General features: G+C 40.6%; 1 protein-coding gene across 2 annotated transcripts in view; it reads left to right on the top strand.

Moving 5' to 3' along the window:
• The window catches only part of LIMS1 (LIM zinc finger domain containing 1), a 161,975-nt gene that overhangs the window by 50,554 nt on the left and 96,747 nt on the right, over positions 1 to 14,674 (top strand). Inside the window, exon 1 of one of the 2 annotated variants that reach the window (XM_042981055.1) lies at positions 12,316 to 13,241. The exons of the other annotated variant lie outside the window; for it this stretch is intronic. The gene's annotated coding sequence lies outside the window, so the exon portion shown is untranslated. Of the gene's footprint in view, positions 1 to 12,315; positions 13,242 to 14,674 lie in introns of those variants that run through there. 2 annotated transcript variants of the gene reach the window in all.

Genomic DNA, 14,674 nt, shown 5'->3' with positions numbered 1-14,674 from the left:
CAACAGGAAGCAGAGCAGACAAAACCCCCTGTTCTTGAGGGACCTACATCTTTTCTGGGGGGAGACAACATAAACAAGTAAATGAAACACATTAGATGGTGATCGATAATGTAGAGAGAAATAAACTAGAGAAAGGTATAGGGGACAGGAGGTGGGGATTGCACCTTTAAATAGGGTGGTTAGAGAAGTCTTCACTGCCATGACATTTGGGCAGAGATCTGAAGGGGCTGAAGCAGGGAGAAGCACTCAGAGCTAATAGCAATGGTAAAGGTCCTGGAGTTTTTTGAGATGGTCACTGATATGAAAGACCTTTCTCCCACCTAGTAAATGGCTCATCTGGGTTTGAATTCAAATTTGGCCTTTTCTGTTATGCTTTCCAGTTTTTATTCACTATCCATGCTCCTGATTTAAAGATGCCTAAATCCAAATAAAGTGGAAATCCATTTGGGAGTGGGAATGTAATTTATGTGTGTTAGGGAGTTAGATGGAAAACCTACTCTCTCTGTGATCTTGCTTTTGATTATGTCTGGATATTTTCCAAGACTTTGAGTATCTTACTCCTAAGGGTACAAAATTGATGAGTTTTGTAGTTGAGTTTCCATTTTTAAGTGGATGAAATTTCTCTAGAGGACATAGAAAGCCAGACAAAATCAGGGAAAGAATTTTCAAAGAACAGATGATTAAAGCTTCAGAAAGAAGGCATTGCTTTTGTTTAAGCACTTTGAAGTTAAGGATTGTGTAAGTCCTTCCCTACCATTAGTGACCTGGTGCTTAACAGACAGCTCTCCTCGGCATTGACTGGAGCCTTTGCTGGGACTCTCTTCTCATCTGGCTGCTCTTCGGGCCCAAGACTTCCCTTCTGCACATGCCGACAGCTCTGACCCAGACCCTTTACCTGTGGTTCCAAAAGAGGACTTCAGCTACCTCCATTTTGATCTCAGTCAATTACTTTCTAATTGATTAGGTTCTTCTTGCCGGCTTATCTCAAAACTCAGGCAAAAGATCCTGTGGGCTAAGCATCCTATGATGGGAATGGAAACTACCTCCTCAAACAATACAGACTGCCCTGAGTCAGCAAGACCCCTTGCGACTGACCCCATGACGGATGGACCTGTTGACCTTTACTGCCCACCACCCTTCATCCCACATTTTCCTTATATAAACCTAGATGTATTTTCAGCACCTTGGAGATGGTTAAGACATTAGTCTGCTGTCTTCCTGGTGTTGGCCTCACTGAAGTAAATTCCTTTCTTGTTTCACTGCCATTCCTCTCTCTGCCTTTGGATTTTGTCAGTGGTGAGTGATTGAACCTTGTCTGTTTAGGACCCCTCGCACCAGGTACTCTTGCCCCTCTGCATCCTGATTACATTCCTGGCTGTTGAACCTTAGATTCTTTGCCCTGTCACCTCCTCCAGCAGCCCCAGATTGGGTTGGGGAGGAGGAGGAGCGATATGTTGTCATTCATGATTGTTAGGGTGCACTGTTCTCAACTGAGCTTGAGGGCTGAAATTGGCAGAGCAGGTATTCATATGTCTATTTAACAGATGAGAAATGTGAAGCTTAGAGACATTAAATAATTTGTTGAAGCTAATCATCCCCCAGTTAAACCATTATAGATATTTGAACCAAAGTCATTGGTTTCCATATTCCCTGATTGCTGCTACGTGGTTTCTTTTTTTCAGCCTGATTTTGGATAAACAAGCTTTTGTGGATTGGTCATGATTTTGTTGTATGGAATTTATTATATGGCTCCTATGGAAATTGTAGAATTTTAAATAATACAGAATTGGCTTCATGTTTTTGATGATTGGGGGACTAACTGATGTCATTTTTTTTTAAGATTTTATTTTTGGGGAGCTTGGGTGGCTCAGTCGGTAAATCATCTGGCTCTTAATTTTGGCTCAGGTCACAGTCTGTGAGATCAAGCGTCGCATTGGGCTCTGCACTGACAGCCTGGAGACTGCTTGGGATGCTTTCCCTCTGTCTCTCTGCCCCTGCTGCTTCTCTTTCTCTCTCTCAGAATAAACTTAAAAAAAAAAAAAAAAACTTAAAGATTTTATTTTTAAATAATCTCTACACCCAGTGTGGCGCTCAAATTTACAACTCTGAGATCAGGAGTCCAATGCTCTATTGACTGAGACAGCCAGGAGCTCTTGATGTCATTTGATTTTTACAGTGTCTTGCTAATTTTCTTTAAATGGGAAGGTAGATTTCCCATATACCCCCCGCCTCCACACACGTGTAGCCTCCCATATTATCAACATCCCTCACCAAAGTGTTATATTTCAGTTGATGAACCTACATTAATACATTATTCACCCATAGTCCATACTTTACATTGGAGTTCACTCTTTGTTGTATTTTCTATGGGTTGCATAAATGTATAATGACATGTATCTATCATTGTGATATCATACAGATTATCTTAACTGCACTAAAAATCCTCTGTGCTCTACCTGTTCTTCCCCCTCCCCACCACTTCCCATGTCTTACTGATTTGTTTGTTTGTTTGTTTTAAACGTTTTTAATGTTTATTTATTTTTGAAGGAGAGAGAGACAGAGCTGAGCAGGGGAGGGGCAGAAAGAGGGAGACACAGAATCTGAAGTAGGCTCCAGGCTCCTAGAGCTGTCAGCACAGAGCCTGGCGCAGGCTTGAACCCACGAACTGTGTGAGATCATAACCTGAGCAGAAGTCAGACGCTTAACTGACTGAGCCATCCAGGTACTCTCTTACTTCTTTTTTTATTTTTATTTATTTATTTATTTTGAGAGACAGCGCAAGCAAAGGAACATGAGCAGGGGAGGGGCAGAGAGAGAAGGAGAGGAAGAATCCCAAGCAGGCTATGCACGGTCAGCGCAAAGCCTAATGCAGACTCATTCCCATGAACTATGAGATCATATCATGACCTCAGCTGAAAGCAAGAGTTGGATACTTAACCAACTGAGCCTCCCAGGCACCCTTCTCTTACTTCTTATACCTACATCTGACTACGTTTTGTTGTGGTCAGGCTGCCAGGCTGAGTGCATCTGGACTGAACACTGACTTTCAGAGGGGCAACTTTAATTACAGCTCTCCTTTTCTCCATCTTCCTTTAGGCACTGTTTATTTCTTTTCTTTAAAGAATGTCATGGTTTGATTCATAATGACTATTCCGGAAGTCAGTCTTGAGTCATCGGAGTTATTTAGTCTGTCATCTTGAGTGCATGTGTGTGTCAGTGTGGTGGTATTCATTTTGGATATTTGGAGAACATAAGATATAGTAATCTTGATTCCACAACTAAAATCAACTCAAAAGAGGTTGCCAACAGGACAAAAAACAGCAAGATAATGCTAATAGGCATATGTGCTGTACACCTGCATCAGGAACCAAAAGCAGCTGAGGCCAGGATTCGAAGTTTTTCTACACTTAATGGTAGATGAGACATAACATGAGCAGAGGGCTTGGGAATGGGGGAGAGGCCTGGTCTTGATGTTAATGTTAGAGTTACAGCAGCAACAGGGGCTTATTATCAATCATTCGTTTTCCCTAATCATTTTAGCTCTGTTCTTTTTATAAGGTTTTAGGATTCATGTACATGAATGAGAGCTACTAGTTAACCAGGTTTTATTCATCCTGTGAGGGGGTTGGATTAGAACTTTTGATAATGAGTCAGTACCATTACCATTCAGTTTAAGGTTAAGGAACAAAGCTCCTGGTCTCAGATTACAATCTAGTAGGGATAGGCACAATAAGCCCTTTCTTCACTTTCCCCTCTCCCTCCTTTTCTTTCTTTTCCTTTCCTTTCTCTATTTATTTATATTGAGGTGTAATTGACATATAGCATTATATTAGTTTCAAATGTATAACGTAATGATTAAGTATTTGCATATAGTGCACAATGATCACCACAGTAAGTCTAGTTAACATCTGTCCCATTTATCTTGATATGTGAGAGCATATGATAAATATCCTAAAGAGACAGGGACAGAGCGATCAGTACTCACACCCTTAAGTAGGAAGAAAAGTACTCTCTAACAAGGGTTTATGACCACCCCAAACAAGGGTACTCATTTCTGTTACTGCTTCACACTTTCTGACACTGTGGTTTGATCTTGACTCATATGTCCAAGTTCCTTGAACACGGGTTAAACCTCTCAGAATACCATATGATCTCATAACTGTCAGTGCACTGAGCATATTGTCTAATCAGTGACCATTACTTGTCTCCCATAATGAACCTAATCTCATTAAAACCAGCGAAACTGTGGCTTCTTCTTGTTCCCTGAGGCACAAGTGCCTGACATGTACTAGCAGGTGGTGCTTCTTTGTTATCCCCATCCCTGGGAATGTCCTCTCCCTCCTTTTCTGCTTTGTGAGCACAGCCAGTTGAGACTCAACATTAGTCCCTTACCCCCTAAAGCCATCCCTGCAGCTTCTCTGTGCCCTGGCTCCTTGCAAACACTGCCTCGACTATTTCTCAGAATACTGTGATGTGTTTTGTATGTATCTCACAGTCTAGGGAGGTACTCAGGGGAAGGGGCTGTGCCTTGTTCAGCCTTCTGTGCCTTGTGCCCATACAGTTAGTTACACGGTAGTCATTGGGTACATATTTGCTAAAATGAAAATGAAGGGAAGTTTCTGGTTTACAGGTTATTTGTTTGCCACTCACCCCTCTGTTTTAGTGGTACAAACTGGGTAATGATAAGTTAACATTTGCATTGCCACAGAAGTTAATTTTTACTGTTTTACATTCTTAACAAATGCAATTTCTCTGAATTATGATACTTCACTTTTTAAGTAAGAGGTGCTTCATATATTTTTAAACTACTGTTTAGCATTTCTGGGAACTTACAATGCAGGAGTTAAAAAATGAAAAGCTGTTTTTTCTGGGAAATGAAATCGTATCCATCTATTCTTCCTTCTTACCAAATCACTGTTGAATGCACTTATGAGCTTGTACATGTTTTGACACTGTGGGGAAGTATATCATAAATTGCCAGTTAGTCACCAATAATTTCTAATTGTGACTCAGTTTTTAACAAAGTACATTCTTTGCACTTAGGTATGTAAACACTTGTTTCGTGTGTATCTGACCCATATACCCCATCCTATTTTGTTTTATACTCTCTAAATAGAAACATTTTTATTTTGAAATAGTTTTGCAGTGTTAAAGCTAACACTATAACTTGGTAGTATGATAAGATCCTGGCCACATGGATATGAAATGTCTTTGCTTTCCTGCACCCCCATTAGCCAGAAGGCTTAATGCTCTGGCTGAACTCTAAAAAGCATCTCTGCTGTCATAAGTATGATGAATGTTTGTGTTACTTCATAAAATGTAAATGAGTTTTTAATCTATTTCTCAAGAAACATGATGATGTAGGGGTATCCTTTCTTCCTCAAGAATAAATCAAATCTTAAATTTCATGTTAGTATCTGGATTCATTATCCCATTTCACCTTTTTTGGTATGCATTCGTGGGATTTTGCAGGCATTTTTGTGTCGAAGTGTTGTATATTTATGGTTCTGATTTTTATCATTTCAGCTAACACTCACTCTGAGATGATAGAGAATTTTGTAACAAAAGCACCTTGTTTGACTTTTTTTAATTTTTATTTAATTTATTTTTTTTTCCAGTATATGAAATTTATTGTCAAATTGGTTTCCATACAACACCCAGTGCTCATCCCAAAAGGTGTCCTCCTCATTACTCATCACCCACCCTCTCCTCCCTCCCACCCCCCATCAACCCTCAGTTTGTTCTCAGTTTTTAACAGTCTCTTATGCTTTGGCTTTCTCCCACTCTAACCTCTTTTTTTTTTTTTTTTCCTTCCCCTCCCCCATGGGTTTCTGTTAAGTTTCTCAGGATCCACATAAGAGTGAAAACATATGGTATCTGTCTTTCTCTGTATGGCTTATTTCACTTAGCATAACACTCTCCAGTTCCATCCACGTTGCTACAAAGGGCCATATTTCATTCTTTCTCATTGCCACGTAGACTTTTTTTTTTTTTTAAGCCCAATGTGGGGCTTGAACTCATGACCCTGAGATCAAGACCTGAACTGAGATCAAAAGTCAGACGCTTAACTGACTGAGCCACTCAGGTACCCCGCCTTGTTTGACTTTTTACATTTATGATTTCATTTAATCTTTGTGTAGCCAAGTTATTATCCCATTTTGTAGTTGCTAAAGCTGAATACACTGAACCAAGATGTTACATCTAGTAAGTGGTACAATTAAGACTGTAAACCAGGGACTTTTTACCTGTAGTCAGGGCACCTTCCACCATTGTATGGTGTTTCCATGCATATTGAACTTATTACTAGCCTAAAGCTGTGGTTTTCAGCTATGTTAAATACATTTACATTTTTTATTCACGTTTAATATACATACAAAAGAGTGCACAAATCTTTTTTTATTTATTTTTTTAATGTTTTACTTATTCTTGAGAGAGAGAGAGACAGAGCATGAGTGAGGGAGGGACAATGAGAGAGAGGGGCACAGAACCCAAAGCAGACTCCAGGCTCTGAGCTGTCAACACAGAGCCCGATGTGGGGCTTAAACTCATGAGCCATGAGATCATGACCTGAACCTAAGTCAGATGTTCAACCAACTGAGCCACCCAGGCACCCCAAGAGTACACAAATCTTAAGTACACAGGTTGATGAATTTTCACAAAGTGAACACATAAATTGAACTGTTTTGAATATGAATTAATATATTAAAGTGAATTTAACATTGAGTATGTAAGACCTCTTGATTCTAAATAAATATATTTATTTTCAAACTTCTATTACACTTTCCCCAGTACTAATTTGATTGTTTAAGTGGACTTCTAATTTCCTAGTTTGTTCATTTGTTTGAGAAGCATTTACTGAGAGTCTTCTCTCTGGCAGGGATGTGCATAGGTGTGGGGAGATTCACCACTTGTAATAAACTTCCTTTTGGACTCTAATAAGGAATCAGGCAACAGATTGTGTGGTGTTAAACTCCATTTCAGGAGTACTGAGTGCCAGGCCTTATGGGAGCATGAGTGTCTAGTCTGAGAAACTTAGGGAAAATATCACAGAGAAAATGACATCTAAGTCCTGCCAGATGAATGAGAATCATCCAGAGACGCCATTGTAGACAGGAAGAGCAGAGGGAGGAGCAGGTAGGATACTGAGATGTAGCACGTAGGTCCCCATAACTGGCTTAGAGCATGTGAAGTGTGTAGTGTACCTGGGGAATGCAGAGTGGGAGCAGGGACATCTAGATGAGGAAGGATCTTTTGTCAGCCTGAGACTACTTTTATTGTTACTTAAGTTTCCTTGGCTACAAATAACAAGAATTGACTCTGGCAAACAGGCTAAAAAGGAATTTATTGGAAAGATAGCAGGGTGGCTCAGAGAACGAAAGGGCCAAACATCCAGGTCTCTGAGAGAATAAACAACTAGAGCAACTCTGAGCATCTCAGCAGAACAACCTGTGCAATTTCTCTGTAGGATAATATCATTAGTTGACTTGTTCTACTTCCTAAGGATTATTCTCTATTCAGATTTCTAATTTTCAAAACATAGAATCTGATTAGCTTAGTTCAGGTCCAGTGCCTAAACCAGGACCAGTCACTGTGGCCAGGGTTAAGAACAAACACTGTCTAATCAGTTGCCTGTTACGTGGTCAGGAGAGCTAGCTCTGAAACAGAGAGTGGAGGGAGGTGGGTGTGCTGCCTCAAAAGCTACGTTGCAACAGTGTGGAAAGGGGGTGGGTTGGAGACAGTGATCATCAAGAAGTGCAAGTCCAGAGACCAGTTAGAAGGCTGTTATGTTAATCCAAGTGAGAAGTGATGGCGCCAGAAGTAGGTACTGTCCACAGGGATAGAAAGAGGTGAATAGACTCAGGTATTTAAAGGCAGAAAAGAAAAGACTTTGCATTTGGACATTGTGAAGTGTGTGGACATTTGAGGAGTTGAGGATGACTCCAGTGTTTCTGGCCTTGGCCACTGAGTGAATGGGGGGACCTTGTGTGGAGAAGAGCTACTTTCAGGTGGGGAACAGGGCTTTCATTCAGTTTTGAAGTGTTGAGTTGACATACCTAAGCAGACCATGTTTAACTTGAGAATACTTGGTGCCTTCTGGGATTCCAACTTTGCCATCAGGGCCTCCTCTCTCTGACATAGAGGCACTTGCCAGCATTGTCCCTTTTTTGTCATGTCCTTGGGCAACTAGAGTCTTCCTACAATATTGCCATGGAAATTGACAAGCTTCATTCCCCTGCTGTGCCTCCTGTACTTTGGACAGTTTCAGGTCTGAGTGGATATTGGGGATTATACATTGCTCATACTCAAAAAGTCTCCCAGAGCTAGGAACATTCAGGACCAAGTGCTGTCCTTTAGGATCTTTCTTAGATATCATTGTGATTAGAAAAGTCTTGTTCTTTTATGACATTCTTTTCCTGACGTGATTTTATCTGAGTTTGAAAATACTTGAAAATTGAGGGGTTACTTGATTAAAGAGTTTAAATTATAGTTGGAAGTTTTTTAGGTAGTGTTTTAATTTTAGTAGTATTCAATGTCATAGGTTAAGTCACACCCTGACAAGTAGTTCCTTAAGATACTTTAATCAATGCTTTGCCATTAGGTAGCTTAATGGCCTCTGAAATCCTCTGGGTCAGTAATTCTCAGTGGGGCTAGAACTGTTTCCTACAGAGCAACTGGGAACTTGTGGGGTAACAAAAAATACTCCACAATGGTTTGGGGCAAGGGGCACATAGGCATTGAGTTGGCTAGGGTCAGGGATGCTGGATGCCATGGACTTTGCATCCATAGGACTTTGATGCAGGTAAAAAAGAAAAAAAAAATTATAATTATTTGAGCATAGCACCTAATTCTATTTTAGATATAATCATGGCCTACTTTTACATGATTTCAGTAGACACCAAGTTTTTCAGGAATGCTATGAAATTTGTAAATTGAGTGAAAAATGAAGTTTGCTTAAGATTTTACTGTAAGTTTGGGGCGCCTGGGTGGCGCAGTCGGTTAAGCATCCGACTTCAGCCAGGTCACGATCTCGCGGTCCGTGAGTTCGAGCCCCGCATCAGGCTCTGGGCTGATGGCTCGGAGCCTGGAGCCTGTTTCCGATTCTGTGTCTCCCTCTCTCTCTGCCCCTCCCCCGTTCATGCTCTGTCTCTCTCTGTCCCAAAAATCAATAAAAAACGTTGAAAAAAAATTAAAAAAAAAAAAAGATTTTACTGTAAGTTCTACTCTCATAGGTGGTATTAATTTCTTTTTTTATCCTGTTTATAACTTCAAAGACTTTAAGATAATGATGAAAATATATTGAAAATATTAAGATAATTTTGTTTTGTTTTTTGTTTTTAATGAGAGATGGTTGGAAAACTAATGTTTTCTCAAGTGAAGTAGGGCAGACACCCCAGGGAAAGCATATGTCTGGGGATGAACATGATGAACTTGCTGGGTTATAGATGTGTTTCATAAATAAGAACCCATGAAGCTTATAGAAAGGTGGAAACATTCAGTAGCACTTGCTAGACTGGGTAAATCAAATTGGGTGAAATTACCCCAGATTTTTTAAAAGTCCAGACAGGAAAAGATATGCAAAGGCATTGAATAAGTTACAAAATAGATATGTGTCCATTTAGAGAGTATTCTATGGAAAACATGTATCTGGATTTCCTTTTATCTGTGTGAGAGTTATAAAGGAAAAAGGAAGTGTGGCAGTGGATGAGTGAAAAAGGCTGGTTCTTTTAACCAGTCAGGGCACCCAAATGGTAGCTGGTAACGACATGGAACCATAGCTCCATCTGCTGGAGAGAAGCAGACCCTCTCTTGCACCGTATACAAGTAAAGTGACCCTCTCTGTATATATGTTAGTGAGCCACCCAGTATTTATTAAATACTCCTGTCTGAGAGTTAACCCCTTGCCAGGCTCTAGGGTAGCAGTAATAAAAACTTAGATACATTCCCTGCTTTCACCTCACCATGCTTAGCTGTGATAGGCTTTCTGATTTTAAGAAAAGACTTCATTTTTGCATTCTGAGTTTCTCTCTTAGATTTCTCCATGGATGACTTTTAAGAAACCACGTAACCTCTTTCTGAGCATCATTTTCCTTATCTGTAAGATGAGAACGACTGTCTCTCCTACAGGCTCAGTTTAAACTTTATTGAATGCCTAGTGTGTATGGCAGCCATAGGTAGGAAGGGCATAAGATAAGCAGAAGCCTTCTTCTTGCCCTCACTCTGGTTAGAAAAAGAAGCTCTTATGAGATAAGTGAGAGGGCCTCATGAGAGCCCTGAGGAGGAGTGCCTGATGCAGACAGGAGAATGGGACTGGAGAGGGGTTGAGGCAGGGTTTTTTGAAGACCTTATGCTTCACTTCAGTTGTACAAGGATGTTAAAATTAGCAAGAGGAAGATGAAAAGCTCTTCCAGGCTGAGGGCTGGCATAAGCAGCAACATTGAGATGGGGGCCTACATGGCATATGTCATGGCTGGGTTGCATGAAGTGAGTGGCAGGGAGTGTCCAGAGATGAGGATTGGAGGAGGTTGGTGGGCCAGGGCATATTGGGTTTGTATTCTTCTTTAAGGGGCTTAACTTTGTGCTCAGTGCACCAGAGAGCCATTGCAGAGTTGAAGCAAGTTCTGGAGAGACACCTGGCTCCTTAGATCACTTGTTGGCTGAGTCTCCTGGATTTGGTTAAAGGCAGAGAGTTAGGAGGCTGCAGCTGTAGACCAAGTGTGTAATCATGAGGGCTAGAATGGTAACAGGGCTAAAAATGAGAGTGAAGTAGCACAGAGGGACTAATTTAAAAATGAGTTAGGAGTTAAAATTAGCAGAAGTGGTTGGTTTGAAGGTAAGAAATCAGGGGTGACTGGGAGATTCCTAACTTGGGTGACTGGTTGGGTAATGTTGCTGTACCTAAGAGAGTACATATAAAAGGAAGAGCTGGCTATGGGCATGGCAGGAGGGGGTGAGTGGTTTATTTAGTCATCTTGAGTTAGGGTGTCTCCATGAAAGCAGCCAGAAGACAATTTGATGCATGACTGCAGGTTCAAGAGAAAGGTCTGGCTGGTGTTGCTAACATGGGGGGAGTAGTGGAGCCATGAGAGATGGTGAGTCGTCAGGGAGAATGTTCATAGTGTTCACAAGCAGGGATCCAGGGTACGAATTAGGGAAGTTGCTACACCTAAAAGGCAGGCAAAGGAAGGGGATCCTACAGAGGAGACCGTGATGGGATGATTGGAAGGACAGGATAATGGCCTGGAGACCAAGGGTTTTGAGTTGAAAATGTCCAGGAGAGCACTGTTTATAAATGTCTAACGTAAGATAAGGATTGAAAAATGTGTTCTGGATTTGCTCTTGCCTAGAAGAATTTATCCAAAGAGAGGAGGAGGGGATGAGATAAAAGCGAGAAGGACTCAAGATAGACTTCTCCTAGTCACCTCCCTAGGCATGTGTGCCCCCTTTGTTCATCACAACACCCTGTTTCCTTCACAGTGCGTGATGATCAGTAAAGAATTGGGACACAAAGAAATGGCAGATGTTTGCCTCTCTGGATTTTAATTGCAATAACATAAGTTACTTTCTTGAAGAGAATTCCATATGCTGGGAATTTAGCTCACAAGACTTCCATTCTTTTACTTCTCCCAGGAGAGATTGTGGCTGCTTTCCAGGGTTTATATCTCCGGTGTAGTACTATCCCTCATGGGAATGGGGGTGGGAGGCCTCTTCTTACCCACAAACAGCCTTGTACTTCCAGTTTCCTTCTATATCCCACTCACACCCCTCAAAACAAAGTAAGTAAATCAAGGCCAGAAAAGTCCTCTGGCTGGAATTGTACATACGTTTAGTCTTGTATTTCAAGTCCAAACCCAACTCTGGTGGTCAGGCTTTAGAGTGAGCCATGGAGATGGAGCCTGTGTGGTGCCCCCAGGGGTGCTGGGCCAGAGCCCTGAAGTTTAGAGCTCACTGCCTACAGCTTGTCTTAGGTGAGCTCTTTCACCTCTCCAGACATCAGACTGCTTCCCTATAGAGTAGATGGAGTTCCAGGGTGCCTGTCACACTGCCCTTCTACTGACAGTCGCCATCTCTCAATGCTGCCAATACCCAGTCTCGTTGGCATAACAAGCAAAGGTGAGGAATTGTTCTCTTGTTTTTAAAGATTAACCTCAGGTCCCATAACCAAGAAATGCTGTTATCATTCTTAAAATGACTGCTTTATAATAAATTTTTTAAGGGACTTTCTTGTAATATTCTCAATGAATCAGGGCAAGGAAGTCTTCATTCATGGAGGCGGAAGCCTGTATTAAATGCTCCTGAGTTCCTCCATCTCTACCAAAGATCCCTTGATTAGTCTTCAATGGAAACTTGGCACCCAGGAGTCCTGCGAGGTGACTCAGTTGGATGTATGAGGCCTCATTAGCATTGGCCCTGCTCCTTCTCTGCACTGTGTGTGTCAAGGATATCTGGGACAGAAGGCTATTTCCCCTACTTAGCCTGCCAGAGTTTGGCCTGCCTGCCTTTAAACTGGGCTGAGCTACCAGGAGGATAAAATAGACTAGCTGTTCAACACTGACGTGGTAAAGCATTCAGAGGAGACTTAAAAGAAGCTCTATTATTTCAAACATGTAGATACTATCAAGATCCAAAAGGGTGGAGAATATCTTTTTATGAAAGCTTCACCTCTTTCTATACTAATTATCGTTTGTTTTTCTAAATATTTTCTGCACAGCTTTCAATAAATTTGTGGATGAATTTCTTAACTTAGGTACATAAAACAACAGGATATGAGTTATGACATTTAGGGGTGTTGCCTTATTGCTTCAGAACTTTGGGGTTATCGTGTAACATACCATGTCACATGACTTGACTGAATGCAGGAAAAAAAGCCCTCAATTTGGTTTCATTGCCTTAAATATAGCTCAAGGCAACAGACACAAAATTAAGATGAGGAAGTACTATACAGTATAGGAAACAGGAGCTTTTAAAGATAATCCACTGTAATCTGGAACTGGTTGCCCAGGCCCTGATAATGAGAGAAAATAAGAGCAAAAGTACCAGAAAGGAGATTCTTTATTCTTGAGGTGAGAACAAGAGAGTGTAGAGGCACATCAGGTAAAGTGCTCGGAATATCAACTTGCTTTTGCAGAGGTGGGGCTGTGTGTGCAAAGTGATTAAGACAGAGGAGTGGAAGTCTGAGAGAAGACATCCATCGAAAAGACATTTGTCTAAACTTGCATATCCAGTAACAGGAACAGTCTTGGGTAAGTTGTAGTAGCTTTTAGCCATGCTAATTAAATTTGTCTTTTCTCTGCTGCAAAGTGTAATGGTTGTGGTTCTAACTTCCTGTGGGTGCATATTTAATTACTGAATATAGGTAAAAGTAACTTTATATTTTGTTGGTTTTAAAGTGGATGAGGAAGGGAGGCTATACCCTTATATTTGTAGAGAAAACATTAACAGTCTTGATAACGTTTTGTGCCATATGGTCCTGCAGAAGCATAGAGTGCTTTTTGTCATTTTATTACATTAAATATTTTTAACCCACATTCCGTGTAGGGTCTTAAAATAAAATAATCATATACTGTTTAGCACTACGGTTAGTGAGTATCTGTCTTGCCATGGTATGGAAAAAGCAACTATAACTACTTGAGTTATTTATTCGTTAACCTATATAAGTCTGTAAAAACCAGCAGGCCATTTTTAAAGTGACCTTAATGCACTAAATCTACATTTATAAAACATTTATTGAGAGGTGATTATTCACCCCAGAAGGATCTTGTGCCTTACACATGATCTGCCTTACACAGTGTACTTCCTTAGAGATTTAAATGTAGTTATGAAAACATTTATTTTGCAGTCAGTCTCCAGGAACATGATAACCTTGAGAGGAACATAGCTGTGATATAGAATAGGGTGATGTGTAAGGGACTTTCTTATTTTGTATGTTACATATTTATAGATATGTTTTTTATAAACACATTGTCATGAAATAAGCAATAGTTATAGTATTAAGAGAACAGATTTATTTTTTTCAGGGACAAGAAATAAAAAGTTCTAAAGGATGATCGCTTTGCTTTGGGTCTTGCAAGTTAATAGAAATTAACTTCAAATTAACTGCCTTGCAACAACAAGGCAGTGTACATGGCTCATAGAATAAAAAATGAAAAAGATACTTTGGATAAACATACATAAAGGTGGTGTAAAAAAATTGCCCACAAATAACCAAGCATAATCAGACCAACATGAGTATACTGTCAAGTTTGGAGGCATAACCAAAAGTAGGAGTGACCTGTAATTCTCAGGGACCAGCACCATTTAGTTGATTCTTAAGTTGGGCTTTGAAGAATGAGTAAATTTCAGCATTTAAACAATGATGGGGAAGGGTATTCTTCTAGCGAGTTGGTGACATCTTCAGCAAAGGTCAGTTTTACTTCCTTGTTCAGAATCCTCCCATTGCCTTTTCACCTCGCCTGAATGGAACCTGGAATCCTTATTCTGGTCTGCAAGGGCATACTTGATATGCACCCTGCCCTTGGTTTCCTCTTTCTTTCAGATGCCATATCTCAACTGCCCCTTTCCACTAGACTCTAAGATTGATGAAGCAGGGGCTTTGTCTTCCATGTTCCCTCCTGTATCTCCAGTGCCTAGCTCTAAGTGCTCAATAAATGAGTATACAATGAATGAAAAGAATTCA

This window comes from Panthera tigris, chromosome A3 (assembly GCF_018350195.1).
Source record: "Panthera tigris isolate Pti1 chromosome A3, P.tigris_Pti1_mat1.1, whole genome shotgun sequence".
Lineage (NCBI taxonomy): Eukaryota > Metazoa > Chordata > Mammalia > Carnivora > Felidae > Panthera > Panthera tigris.
Note: the sequence above shows the minus strand (reverse complement) of the source record. Positions and strands in the feature narration are given on the sequence as shown.